The sequence below is a fragment of the Hippopotamus amphibius genome, chromosome 1, assembly GCF_030028045.1.
Source record: "Hippopotamus amphibius kiboko isolate mHipAmp2 chromosome 1, mHipAmp2.hap2, whole genome shotgun sequence".
Taxonomy (NCBI): domain Eukaryota; kingdom Metazoa; phylum Chordata; class Mammalia; order Artiodactyla; family Hippopotamidae; genus Hippopotamus; species Hippopotamus amphibius.
The window spans coordinates 187,034,905-187,047,267 of record NC_080186.1 but is presented as its reverse complement, the minus strand read 5'-3'; the positions used below and the strand labels follow the sequence as shown (position 1 = coordinate 187,047,267).

Below are 12,363 nucleotides of genomic sequence, written 5' to 3'. Positions count from 1 at the left end.
AAACCTTGTCCAAAATTTGTCAGACTTGGAAAATCTGGGAGACAAATAAAGTGCCATTACCAGTCACCATGATGTCTAAACCCTAGAACCTGTACACAGGGCCATCAATCATGGAATCAGTCATAACAACTAAGTATCACCAAAGTAGTAACAGTCTTAACTTGGAGAGTTGTTATAAAAGCATTCATAAACTGAAAAACCTATTCAAGAATTTGACAGACTCACAGATATAGAGAACAAATTAGTGGTTACCAGTGGGGAGACAGAATGGGGGAGGGACAAAACAGGGATAAGAAGATTAAGTGGTACAAGCTATTATGTATAAAATAAATAAGCTACAAGGATACATTGTACAACACAGGGAATATAGCCAATATTTTATAGTAATTATAAATGCAATATAGCCTTTTAAAAATGGTGAATCACTATGTTGTACACCTGTAACATATAATATTGCACATCAATTATACTTCAATTAAAAAAACTTTTTTAAAGAATTTGACAAATTGAGTGTGATTTGTGTTATGACTGTTTACAAACTAAACAAGCATGTTAACACATTTTTTAAACCTACGACCTACAGGAATCCAAAGTTTTCTGAAAAATGTTTAGAGACAGGCTTTTTAATGGTCACCGTTGTCTCCAATTTCCTCTTTCCATTTGCCCTAGCTCCATCTCACATTTTATTCATCTAATGTGAAACAGCCCCTTCCTTGATTACTTATAATTACCTACTTACATTAAGTCTAAAGAAGCCAATATTTTTACCAATAACACGGGGGTCATGGTTTGGGAAGGGTATGTAGTTACTCTGCAGCAATTAGCAACACCAAATTCAACATTAAGTATCTCCAGTCCTGGAAAGCAATTCAGCCATCTCTTTTTCAGGAAATTTCCATGGGTCTTTTAGCCAAGTCCCTAGCTTTATACCATTTTCTCCCTCAGCTCATGTTTTCTCTTTCTCATTATCCATTATAAACAAACTATTTACCTTATCATTCAGTGCAACAGGGACATCGTCCTATTATTATTCAGATTTTTGTTTATTTTTTCCACCTTTCTTGAGATATAATTTACATACAGCCCTGTATAAGTTTAAAGTGTACAGCATAATGATTTGACTTACATATATTGTGAAATGATTACCACAATGTTTAGTTAACATAAAAAAAAGAAAAGAAGAAAAAAAAGTTTTTTCCGTGTGATAAAAACTCTTAGGATCTACTCTCTTAACTTTCAAGTGTACCATACGGCAGTGTTACCTATAGTCATCATGTTGTATGTTACATCCCTAGTATTTATTTATCTTATAAACTGGAAGGTTGCATTTTTTACCACCATCATCCAATTTCCCCTCCTTCTACTCCCCACCTCTGGTAACCACAAATCTGATCTCTTCTTCTATGAATTTGGGGCTTTTTAAAGATTCCACATATAAGTGAGTTCATAGGGTGTTTAATTTTATTGCATGTTAATAAAAGCACTTAGGAATGAGGTGGGATTATGTCTCCACAGTTTCTTCAGTATTTTGAAAGGACCACTTAGGGTTTACAAAACTTTGAGTTTGGAGATCATGTAGAAGAAATTAATAAGGAGTTGAAAAGGCTTGTAAACAACCAAGATGTCCTAGCTTCTACATTCAAGAATATACTTGATCTACTGGAGGATGAGTTAGTATTTGGTTACCTGGGATCTATGCCAATCTGTGATTCACTAAAAATATTTCTTTATGACATTAGTTTTAGTCATGTCTTTAGATGTTCAGGGGAAAAGTAAGCATGAAACTTATCATGATATTAAGGTATTTTATGAATTGGGGAAAATATTTGGGGGACAGAATTATTCTTCTTGAGCTATCAAAGTACTAAAATAGTCATCTTGAAATAAATATTCTTTTTTTGTTTTGTTTTGTTTTTTGGGTTTTCACTATTTATTTATGACAAATACCCCATATCTGTGATCCTCTCCAGTCAGAAGTTCTTTGAGATGATGCCCTCAGTCTTGGCCAGTCAGAGAATGGAGTCATCTGACACCCATCCTGTGAATGGCCTCACAGATAGCGTAGATTTTAAACTGGCCATTGAACCTACCTGTTACCATGTCAACCTTGACCATGTTCATCTGGATGGCACGTGGTCCTTGGTACCGATCATGCGGTTGCTGGCGGGGCATTTCCGCGGTACATTCAGGTCCATGAACTAGCTGGCGTAGTTCTGCATGTTGAGGGTGCATCTGGTGGTACCATGATGAGTGCAGCTGCATAAAGCCAAGCAACTATTTTTTTTTTAGCTCTTTATTGGAATATAATTGCTTTACACTATTGTGTCAGTTTTTGCTGTACAACAAAGTGAATCAGTTGTATTTATACATATATCCCCATATCCTCTCCCTCCCGTGACTCCTTCCCACCCTTCCCCATATCCCCTCCCTCCTGTGACTCCCTCCCAACCTCCCTATCCCATCCAAGTCATCACCCATCATTGAGTTGATCTCCCTGTGTTATGCAGTAGCTTCTCACTAGCTATCTATTTTACATTTGGTAGTGTATATATGTCATTGCTACCCTCTCACTTCATCCCAGCTTCCCCTTCGCCCCCCACCCCATGTCCTCAAGTCCGTTCTCTGCACCTGCATCTTTATCCTTGCCCTGTCCCAGCAATCCCACTACTGGGCATATACCCTGAGAAAACCATAATCCAAAAAGAAACATTTACCCCAATGTCCATTGCAGCACTATTTACAAAAGCCAGGACATGGAAGCAACCTAAATGTCCATCAACAGATGAATGGATAAAGCAGATGTGGCACATATATACAATGGAATATTACTCAGCCATAAAAAGGAATGAAGTTATTTGTAGTGAGGTGGAAAGCAACTATTCTTAAAGCAATTTACACTATGATTTCCAATTCCTTTACTTTAGTGTTAAAGTCGCCTGAAATTAGAGAGCCTGGCTAGGATGATTTAACGTCACCACCCACTAGCTATGTGGTACTTGGTTAAAGTCACTGAACTTCAGTCTCTTTACGAAAAAATGGGCTTATTAATGCTATGTTACTTACAGTATTTTAAAGAGAATTAAATACTTTAATACCCGTAAATTACACAGTATAGTACCTATGACATAATAACATTCAGAAAATGCTGAGAATCTGTTATTTACTTAGTAATAGTTTCTTAAGTGGTAACAATCAGGCAATGGGAACTTGTTTCTCCTGCTTGCTATAAACCTCTGGAGAAGAAAGCTAGCAAACTTATAGTGAGTGAGGAGGAACAGAGGCTAGAAAAGTAAAAGATAAAACCAATTATATTTGCTAATTTTAATTCATATTATCTAGGATTAGATCATATCAAACTTTGGGAGGAAACTGTACATATTTATGAAGTACATATCAAGCACTTGAAATATTCTTTTAGTCCACCAAATAAATTTTCCAAAACATTCACCTGTAGTTTACCCTGCACACTTTTGAGAACTAGTTACCTTATTTCTTCACTTAACTTATAATATATACAACCCTCTTTGCCTAGGTGACACTCTGAAATATGAAACACGATTCCCAGTTCTGCAGTAGGTTTGCATCTTTGTGAGAATTGCTGGGCCTTCCATTCATTTAGATCAGATGAAATGTGTCATCTTCAATAAAGTTTTACCCAAGTCCTTCGGGCAAAGGCAGCTTTTTCCCTTGGGCTTCTCCAGATAACATTTTGCAACTATTCCTGTTACAGTTGTTTTCCAAACATTTATTTACATACTTCTTTCCTCCACTAGATGGCAATCACATCAGAAATACGAAGTTGAAATTTTTCTTTTTTTTTTCACCTTTTGCTGAGAGAGGGTACATAAATATTAACTGAGTGAGTGATAAAAGGAATGAATTTGATTCTTTACTGTGGAGTGGAATACATAGAAATATACAGTCTTCTGAGATCTGTATCAATATATCAATCAGATATCGATATAAATACATGGTATTTAGAACGAACAATTATCTTACCCTCATGCCAGACCCATGTGTTTACTTACAATGGTATGATAAAGACGGCTAAATAAAAGACGAAGGAGAACTTTAAAAAATCAACTCTTCAGAAGAATGTTTAGCAGTTCGGAGGTCCAAGGTCAGCTACTAGTATCTTGTATCTCATTATCCAAAGGCGGGTAGTAATTCCCCAGGTGCACACGACATGGTGCCGGTAGATCTCTTGTGAAACAAACATACTCTCTGGCTGTCAAGAAAGGTTTGGTTGTTGTTGTGGGTTTTCCCCTCTGAGCAAAGGATTTAAAATTAAACATCAATTTAGGTGGAGGAAAAAAAGGTGGCTAAGATTTTTGACAGTTTTTCCTTCTCCTCCAAAGTGGCTTCCCAGCAGCAATTCTGGCAATTGTTCTTGGCAGCTCCTGGCACAGGCTCCCAACAGCTGCTCTCATCTGCAAGGGCTCTTCTCTGAAATGGCTCCCCCTGGCAGGGAGTCCCAGTGTCAAAACTCCAGGGCAGCAGCAGCTTCCCTGTCCTGAGGGATACTAGCTTCCCTTGTCCTTTTCTTGGTACCTGGTCCCTGCTCTCTTAGCACTATTTCTACGGCAGCTCACAGCAGGACCCACAGAGTCCTCTGGACAGTTACAGAATGAAACTGTTCTTTTTGAGGAATAAATTCAAAAGTATGAAGATAAAAATCCTAAATTATACACCACAGTGCTATATTCTCTGTAATTATCTATGGTCCACACACTTCCTGAGGTTTGGGTTTCCCCTTTGGAGTTGTAACTGCTTGAGGACATTATGCTAACCCTTAGTGGCTGGCAGAACACAAGCCTCGTGGAGATTTTACTGTTTTATCTCACCTTACCTCACAGCACACATCTCCCTCCTCTTCTGGTGTTTTTTGGAGGATGTTTCCCTCACCTAGTTTTAGTGCATGTGGTTGAGGTGGAGACAGATAATACCCACTATCTTCTTTGTTCAAGGGATTACACCATGTTCTATATTGCACAGATTCTATGTTGATCCAAATGACAAAATTCCAGGCATTTTATCTATATGTGTATCTATGTATTAAGAAAGATAAATTATGTTTCTGATGGCCTTGTTAAAGTTTAAAGGATTACATAATCTTCAGCTACTATTGGCAACTATGGGGAGATGGCCTACATGTGAACGTGAGTGAGTGTGTGTGTGTGTGTGTGTGAGAGAGAGAGAGACAGAGAGACAGAGAGAGACAGAAAGACAGAGACAGAAAGACACAGAAAATTCTGAAAATAATAGTTGAATGCCTACACTTAACCTGTCTGACCAGCTCTGCTCATGGATTTCTCTATTATGTTATTCAATAAATTACTTTATTCTTATCATTTGCATAAGATAGTTAGAATTAAATCTCTAAAACTTGTAACTAAAATAGCTCAACTCATTGATCAGGAAACTAAGGGACTGATGAAAGCCACAAATTCCACTTGTTCATCTTTTCCTAGATAGCAGCCATATAACCAGGTAACCAGAATTCCTAGGACAATTTTACTTCAAATGTTTCCTCCTATTTTCCCTATCAATATATTTTTGCATTTCATACTTTATCTTTTTCCCAGAAATAAAAGGTAATTATGCCCATAGGGCATAAGGACACCAGCGAAAACTAAGTTTCCCCATAGTTACCTTGGACCTTTCAGTATTCTTTTATAAATCTTATATTACAAAAGGAGTTGATAATAGCTGCTCATCCACAAAGAATTGTTCTGGAAATTAGTTCACTATTGTAAAAATAGAAAGGTATATACATCAAATAATAGTATATCAGTTTACATAGCATATAAAATAGAAAGCATGTACAAATGTGTGGTATCAATACTATTTTTCCTGTGAAAAACTTTGCAACGATTGTGAGGTGCTTGTGGATGACCAGGTCTCCCCTAGTACAGCATAAGCCTTGGAAACAGTGTTTGTGTCCAGACGGTGTTTAGCAAATTTTCTGATGCATGTGAAACACTCTTTGTTAGCTGCTTGATCTGGATAAGGTCCTCAGGAAAGTTCTAGCTGAGAACATTTTACTAAAATCAGGTGGTCCCTACCTTGAAGGAAAAATGAAAGATATTCAACCAGATAATTCAACCCCCTCAAAAAGTATAAGAACATTTCCAGAGAAATGAGGTATACTGTAGGAAGAGTAGTTAATTTGTATTTTTGTTTCATATTACATGTGCAGATGTACTTAATACATATGTTATATGGTTGGAATTACATAATAAAGCCCCTATTTTCTCACTGGCTAGAATTGAAGCATTCAGTTAAGGCCTGGTGGTGTCATTTACTTACTCGTGTATAATTTGGGGTGGCAGGAAACAAGATTTAGTCTTGCCTGAGAAGTCTTTCTAGATCTAGTCATCACTCTCAGAAGAAATACTATGAGAAAGACAAGAACGTAATGACCATCCAGTTCATCCTCTAATTTTTCAAACAAATAAGTCAAGCCTTAGAGAGCTTCACTGATGCACTGATGTTCATTTGATGCCATAATCCATTGCCCTATTCTCCATCACTCTGTTGCAAATGTAGTTGCACGGAGGGTACTAGGCATGATGTGCGCATACACAGACAAGGCTTTTGTTTTAATAATCACATATATAACTTACTGTATATTTAAAAATGATAGCTAACAATCAAAACTGTGATTTCAGAAGTATTAGTATTTAGAACACAGATAAGCTAAAAATCATAGAGTTAGTTTAAGGTAGGATTAAAGAAAAATAAAACATTACATGTGACAGATATGTGGTTATGACCCCAAATTATGAATGTAACAATTCTCTTCATGACATGTCACATGATAAAATATATATGTATGTATATTACGTTATAGGAAAAATTCTTACAAAGATGTAAACATGAAATAATCTTGTTACATTTTGAACAATTGATTGTATTAAAGATAATAAAAGTGCACGAAAATATAAAACAGAAAGTACACACCAATGTAAGTTATTTATTTTTAAAATTTTCTAATATGGAAGCTCAGTTTTTCAAGAATTTCATTTTCTTAAAAATTCTTAGTTCTCTTTTTTCCACTGTGTCTTGGCAAGAATAAGTAAGTTATGCGCATAATTGAGAGAAATTAAACTTATTCATTAATTAGTGATTTTTTTTGAACTACCAATTTATTCATTTAATAAGTAATTATTGAGGGATCCTCACATATTGAGCACTGTTCTAGGCATTGGGGATACAGCAGTGAGTAAAAATATTTGCTTTTGTAGAGTTTACATTAAAGTGGATGAAGAAGGCAATAAAGAATGGTTATATAGTATGTTAAAAAGTGATAAGTACTATCATGAAATGGAAAGCAGGGCAAAGTGATAGAGACTGACCAGAGGGGACTTCTGTGTTAAGGAAGTCATCTCTGAAGAGATCTATGAACAGAGACAAGGATGAAGTAAGAGAGTGAGCTTTATGAATATCTTGGGAAAGAATTCTGAGCAGAAGGAAAAGGGAAAGGCAAATGCTCAGAAGCGCTACCTCATTTACTGAGGGAGAAGTAGTACCAAGAACAAGACCCATGATCAGAAAAGACCTGAGAGGACCATAGGCTTACACCTCTGACAGACCTGTATGTTCTGGGCTCTGCTCAACCAGTAGATAAAGGCTAACACAGAGTTCTAAGCAGCCTGGCATAGTGATGAAGGAGTAAGCAAACTCAGAGTCAAGCTGCAAAGAATGAGAGAATAGTATTTATTTTCATCATCCTTGCTCCAGTAAAGAAATATCTGCCAGGTCACTGACTGACAACTGAAATAATGAACAGACTGTAGTGTCCATACATGACAAGAAATATATATAGTCTTTAAAAAAGTTGTTTGGAAATGTCACCAAACAATTGGATGGCTGCAGCCTTCAATGATTAACAACAGAGAATCCTGGGGAAGAGAGAATTTCATTTCCAGCATTATCACACACAAATATTCAAAATGCCTAATTTTGAACAACAACAACAACAAAAACCTCACAAGACATACAAAGAAACAGTAAAGTATGGCCCATTCAAAGGAAAACAATAAATCAACAAATCTGGGTCTGAGGAAGCCCAAACATTAGATTTACTAGATAAAGACTTAAATCAACTATGTTAAATATACTCAAAATGCTGAAGAAAACCATGGACAAAGAACAAAAGGAAATCCTAAAAGTGATACATGAGCAAGATGAGAATATCAATAAAGAGACAGAAATTTTACAAAAGGAGCCAAATAGAAACTGGAGATAAAAAGTACAATAGCTAAAATAAAATAACATTTCAGAGGTATTCAACAGTAGGTTTGAGCAGGTACAAAGGCTCTGTGAACTTGAGGATAAAACAACTGAAATTATCCAGTCTTAGGACCAGAAAGAAAAAAGAATGAAGAAAAGTGAATAGGATCTGAGGGACTTGCAGGACACCATTAAGCAAATCAACACATGCTTTATGGAAGTATTAGAAAGAAGAGAGAAAGAAAAGGGAAAAAGTATATGTTTGAAAAAATAATGGCTGAAAATCTCCCAAAGTTGAGGAAACATATGCATCTACACATACAAAAAAATCTCAACAAACTCCAAGCAGGGTAAATGCAGAGATCAACACTAAGAAATGTTAGAATCAAATGAAAGACAAAGACAGCAAATGTTGAAAGCAGCAAGAGAGAAGTGACTGGTTATGTATAAGAGATTCTCAATGAGATTAACAACCAATTTCTCATCAGAAACAATGGAGGCTAACAGGTAGTGAGATGACATATTTAAAATTCTTTAAAAAAAAAAGCTGTCAAGCAAGAATTCTATATATGGCAAAACTATCCTTCAAAAGTGGCAGAGAAATTAAGACATCACCAGATTTTAAAAATTGAGAGTTCTTTGCTTGTAGCCCAGACTTATAAGAAATGCTAAAGGAAGTTTTCAGTCTGAAATGAAAGAACACTAGACAATAACTCAAAGCCATATGAGGAAATAAAGAACATTGGCATAGGTTACTACATAGATAAATTTAAAAGCCAGTACTAATATATATTTTTTTGGTTTGTAACACTTTTTAAAATTTTCTACATGATTTAAAAGACAAATGCATAAAATAGTAATTATGAACCTATGTTAATGACAACAAAATGTAAAGATATAATTTGTGACAAAATGTAAACAGGATGGGAGAAGATGCTGTCTTAGTCCCTGGTTCTCTCCTGAAAACTAGTCAGCCTACAGTTTATCCTGTATTTTAAATCTCTTCCCCATTGCCTTTCATCATAACCTTCACTGTTCTTCCTTTAGGCTTAAACCTCTCCATGCTCTGTTGCAAATGAAGTCAGTTTTGGGGGGAAGATGTTAGGAGTTATCTACTTTATGACCTGCTTCTCCACCCAGGGACATTTCTGAGCCAAGGATCAGGAGCTGGGGGGTGGGGACAATGGCAAGCTTCTCTCTCAATGATGCTCTCACTCTAGGAGCTAAGTGCTTGGTGTTGGTGGGGGAAGTAGCCTGTCGTTTTGGCTTGCCTCTCCTGGTATGTAACCACAACTGCATGAGTTGAAAGTAGAATCAGATCCCCAATATTCTCAGGATGCTGTGTCCATGATAGAGCCCCCATCCTACAAGTCAAGGCTGGATGAAAGAAGGGAGCTCTCATCTCTCAACTGTACTCACCAGGGACTTGTCAGCAACAGCTAGCTGTTTTTGAAAGACAAGTGATTATTTAAATAAAATATTATATTATATTGTGGAGTTTATATATGAGAAGGTAAAATAAATGAAACAGAATACAGAATGGGGGAGTTTAATGCAATTTTTCTATGATAAGTTTTTTTTTTAGAATTATGATATCAAGTCTAAGCAGACTGTGATAAGATAATAATGAATACCGGAATTCATAGAGCAATTATTTAAAAAAATCATACAAAGAAATATAGCTAACATCACTAGAGGAAATAAAATGGTTTGGAAATAGGAAAAAAGGAACAAAAAGCAGATGGAAATAATAGAAAATAAGTAGCAATATGGTAAACCTAAACACATCAATATACATGTTAAATGTAAATGGATTAAATATACCAATAAAAAGGCAGAGGTGGACAGACTGAATATAAAAATGTCAATAACCAAGTTTATGCTTTCTACAATATACACTTAAATGTAATCATATAAATGTGAAAAGCAAAAAGATAAAAAAGACATACCATGTAGGGACTTTCCTGGCTGTCCAGTAGTTAAGGTTCTGTACTCCCAATGCAGGGGGCACAGATTCAATCCCTGGACAGGGAACTAAGATCCCACATGCCACACGGCATGGCCAAAGAAAAAGACATACCATGTAAACAGTGTAAACAGTAAGATTAAGTCAGCTGGTATGGTTATATCAATATCAGACAAAAAAGGCTTCAAAACATAAAGAATTACCAGAGATAAAAAAAAAAAAAAAAATCCTGATGACAAATGTGTTAATTTCTTAGGAAGACATAAAAATTCTAAACAAGTATAAGCCTACTCACAGAGCTTCAAAACTGGAAATAGAAGAAAGGTTTTTCAATGAGATAATAGATTTTTTTGATGAAGATTCAAAAGCAATTCAGTGTGAAGGAAGGATAGTCTTTCAGTAAATAGTTCTGAAACAACTAAAAATAACAGAGAAAAATATGAAACTTCATTTAAAGTTCATACTGTATATAAATATTAATCCCAAGTGTATCATGGATTTAAATGTAAAATATAAAACTTTGAAACTTTTAGATGAAAAAATATCAATAGAAGAACATTTTGGGGGTTGGGGGCAAAGATTTCTTAGACATGAAATCAAATGCATGATCCATTAAAGAAAATAATCATAAGTTGGACTTAATCAAAATTAAAAAACCTTTTGCACTATTAAGACTATTAAGAGGATGAAAAGTCAAACTACACATCCAGGAAGAAATATTTGCAAACCACATATTCAACATATTTTTATATACCTAGACTAGAAAAAGAACTCGCAAAACTCAACAGTAGAAAAAAAAAGACAAAAAATAAATCCAAACAATTCTATTATAAAATGGGCAAAATATATGAATGGATATTTCATCACAGGGATAATACGGATGGCAAGTAGGCACATAAAAAATGCTCAACACAACAGCCCAAATCACAAACATGGAGAATACATTAGTGATTGCTCAGAGACAGGGACCTGGAGTGGGCGGGAACTGGGTGAGAATACAAAGAGGTACCATTAGGAAGTTCCTTGTGGTGACAGAAAAGTTTTACATCTTCATTGTTTTGGTGACTACATGCATACATACATGGAATAAAATTGCATAGAACTATATACACAAACACATAATAATGGAAATTTTTAAAAACAGTAAAAACTGAATAAAGTGTGTAGTCTGTTTAACAGGAATGTACCAATGTCAATTTCTTTGTTTTGATATTGTACTATACCTATATAAGAGATCACCATTTGGAGAAGCTGAGTGAAGGGTACAAGAGACTCTATACTATTTTTACAGCTTCTATTGAGCCTTAATTATTCCCAAGTAAAAAGTTAAAAAATATACCAGTCTCAGACTTCCATGGTAGTGCAGTGGTTAAGAATCCACCTGCCAATGCAGGCGACACAGTTTCAATCCCTGCGCCAGGAAGATCCTACATACCATGGATCAACTAAGCCCAAGCACCACAACTACTGAGCCTGTGCTCTAGAGCCCATGAGCCGCAACTATTGAGCCCTCGAGCCACAACCACTGAAGCCTGCTCACCTAGAGCCTGTGCTCTGCAACAAGAGAAGCCACTGCAATGAGGAGCTCACGCACCACAATGAAGAGTAGCCCTTGCTCACGGCAACTAGAGAAAGCCCGAGTGCAGCAACAAAGACCCAATGCAGCCAATAAATAAATAAATTTATAAAAAAAAAATACCAGTTTCCCTGTGTAAAAGAACACAGACCCATCTTCTGTAGTGAAAGATAACCATGGTAAAAAGGAGAATGTAATGAACTTACAGAATACTTAAAGCCAGGGGTCCCCAACTCTGGCTGGGGGGATTCCAGACTGCACAGCAGGAGGTTAGCAGTGGGTCAGCAAGTGAAGCTTCATCAGCTGCTCCCCATTGCTTCCCATCGCTCACATTACTGCCTGAACCATCCCCTCTCCCCTCACTGTGGAAAAATTGTCTTCTACAAAACCAGTCCCTGCCAAAAAGCTGCTTAAAGCATAAAGAAATAGACAGCATAAATAGATGGGTGAATCAGGAAGTGGTATTTTGTTTCAATTTTTGATTCTAAATTTTGATTCTAAAACTAGAAACAGCTAAAAAGTAACCTCAAGGAGGAATTCAGAGGACATGACTTTCTTGTCTTCTAGCACTTCAAGATTACTCTGT

The 12,363-nt window shown here is 36.1% G+C and overlaps 1 pseudogene across 1 annotated transcript; it reads right to left on the bottom strand.

Annotated features, from left to right (window-relative positions):
- Positions 1-1,918: 1,918 nt before the first annotated feature.
- LOC130838690 (40S ribosomal protein S21-like) lies at positions 1,919-2,219 on the bottom strand (annotated as a pseudogene). The gene has a single exon (XR_009049703.1). The product of XR_009049703.1 is annotated as a 40S ribosomal protein S21-like (transcript).
- Positions 2,220-12,363: the final 10,144 nt, after the last annotated feature.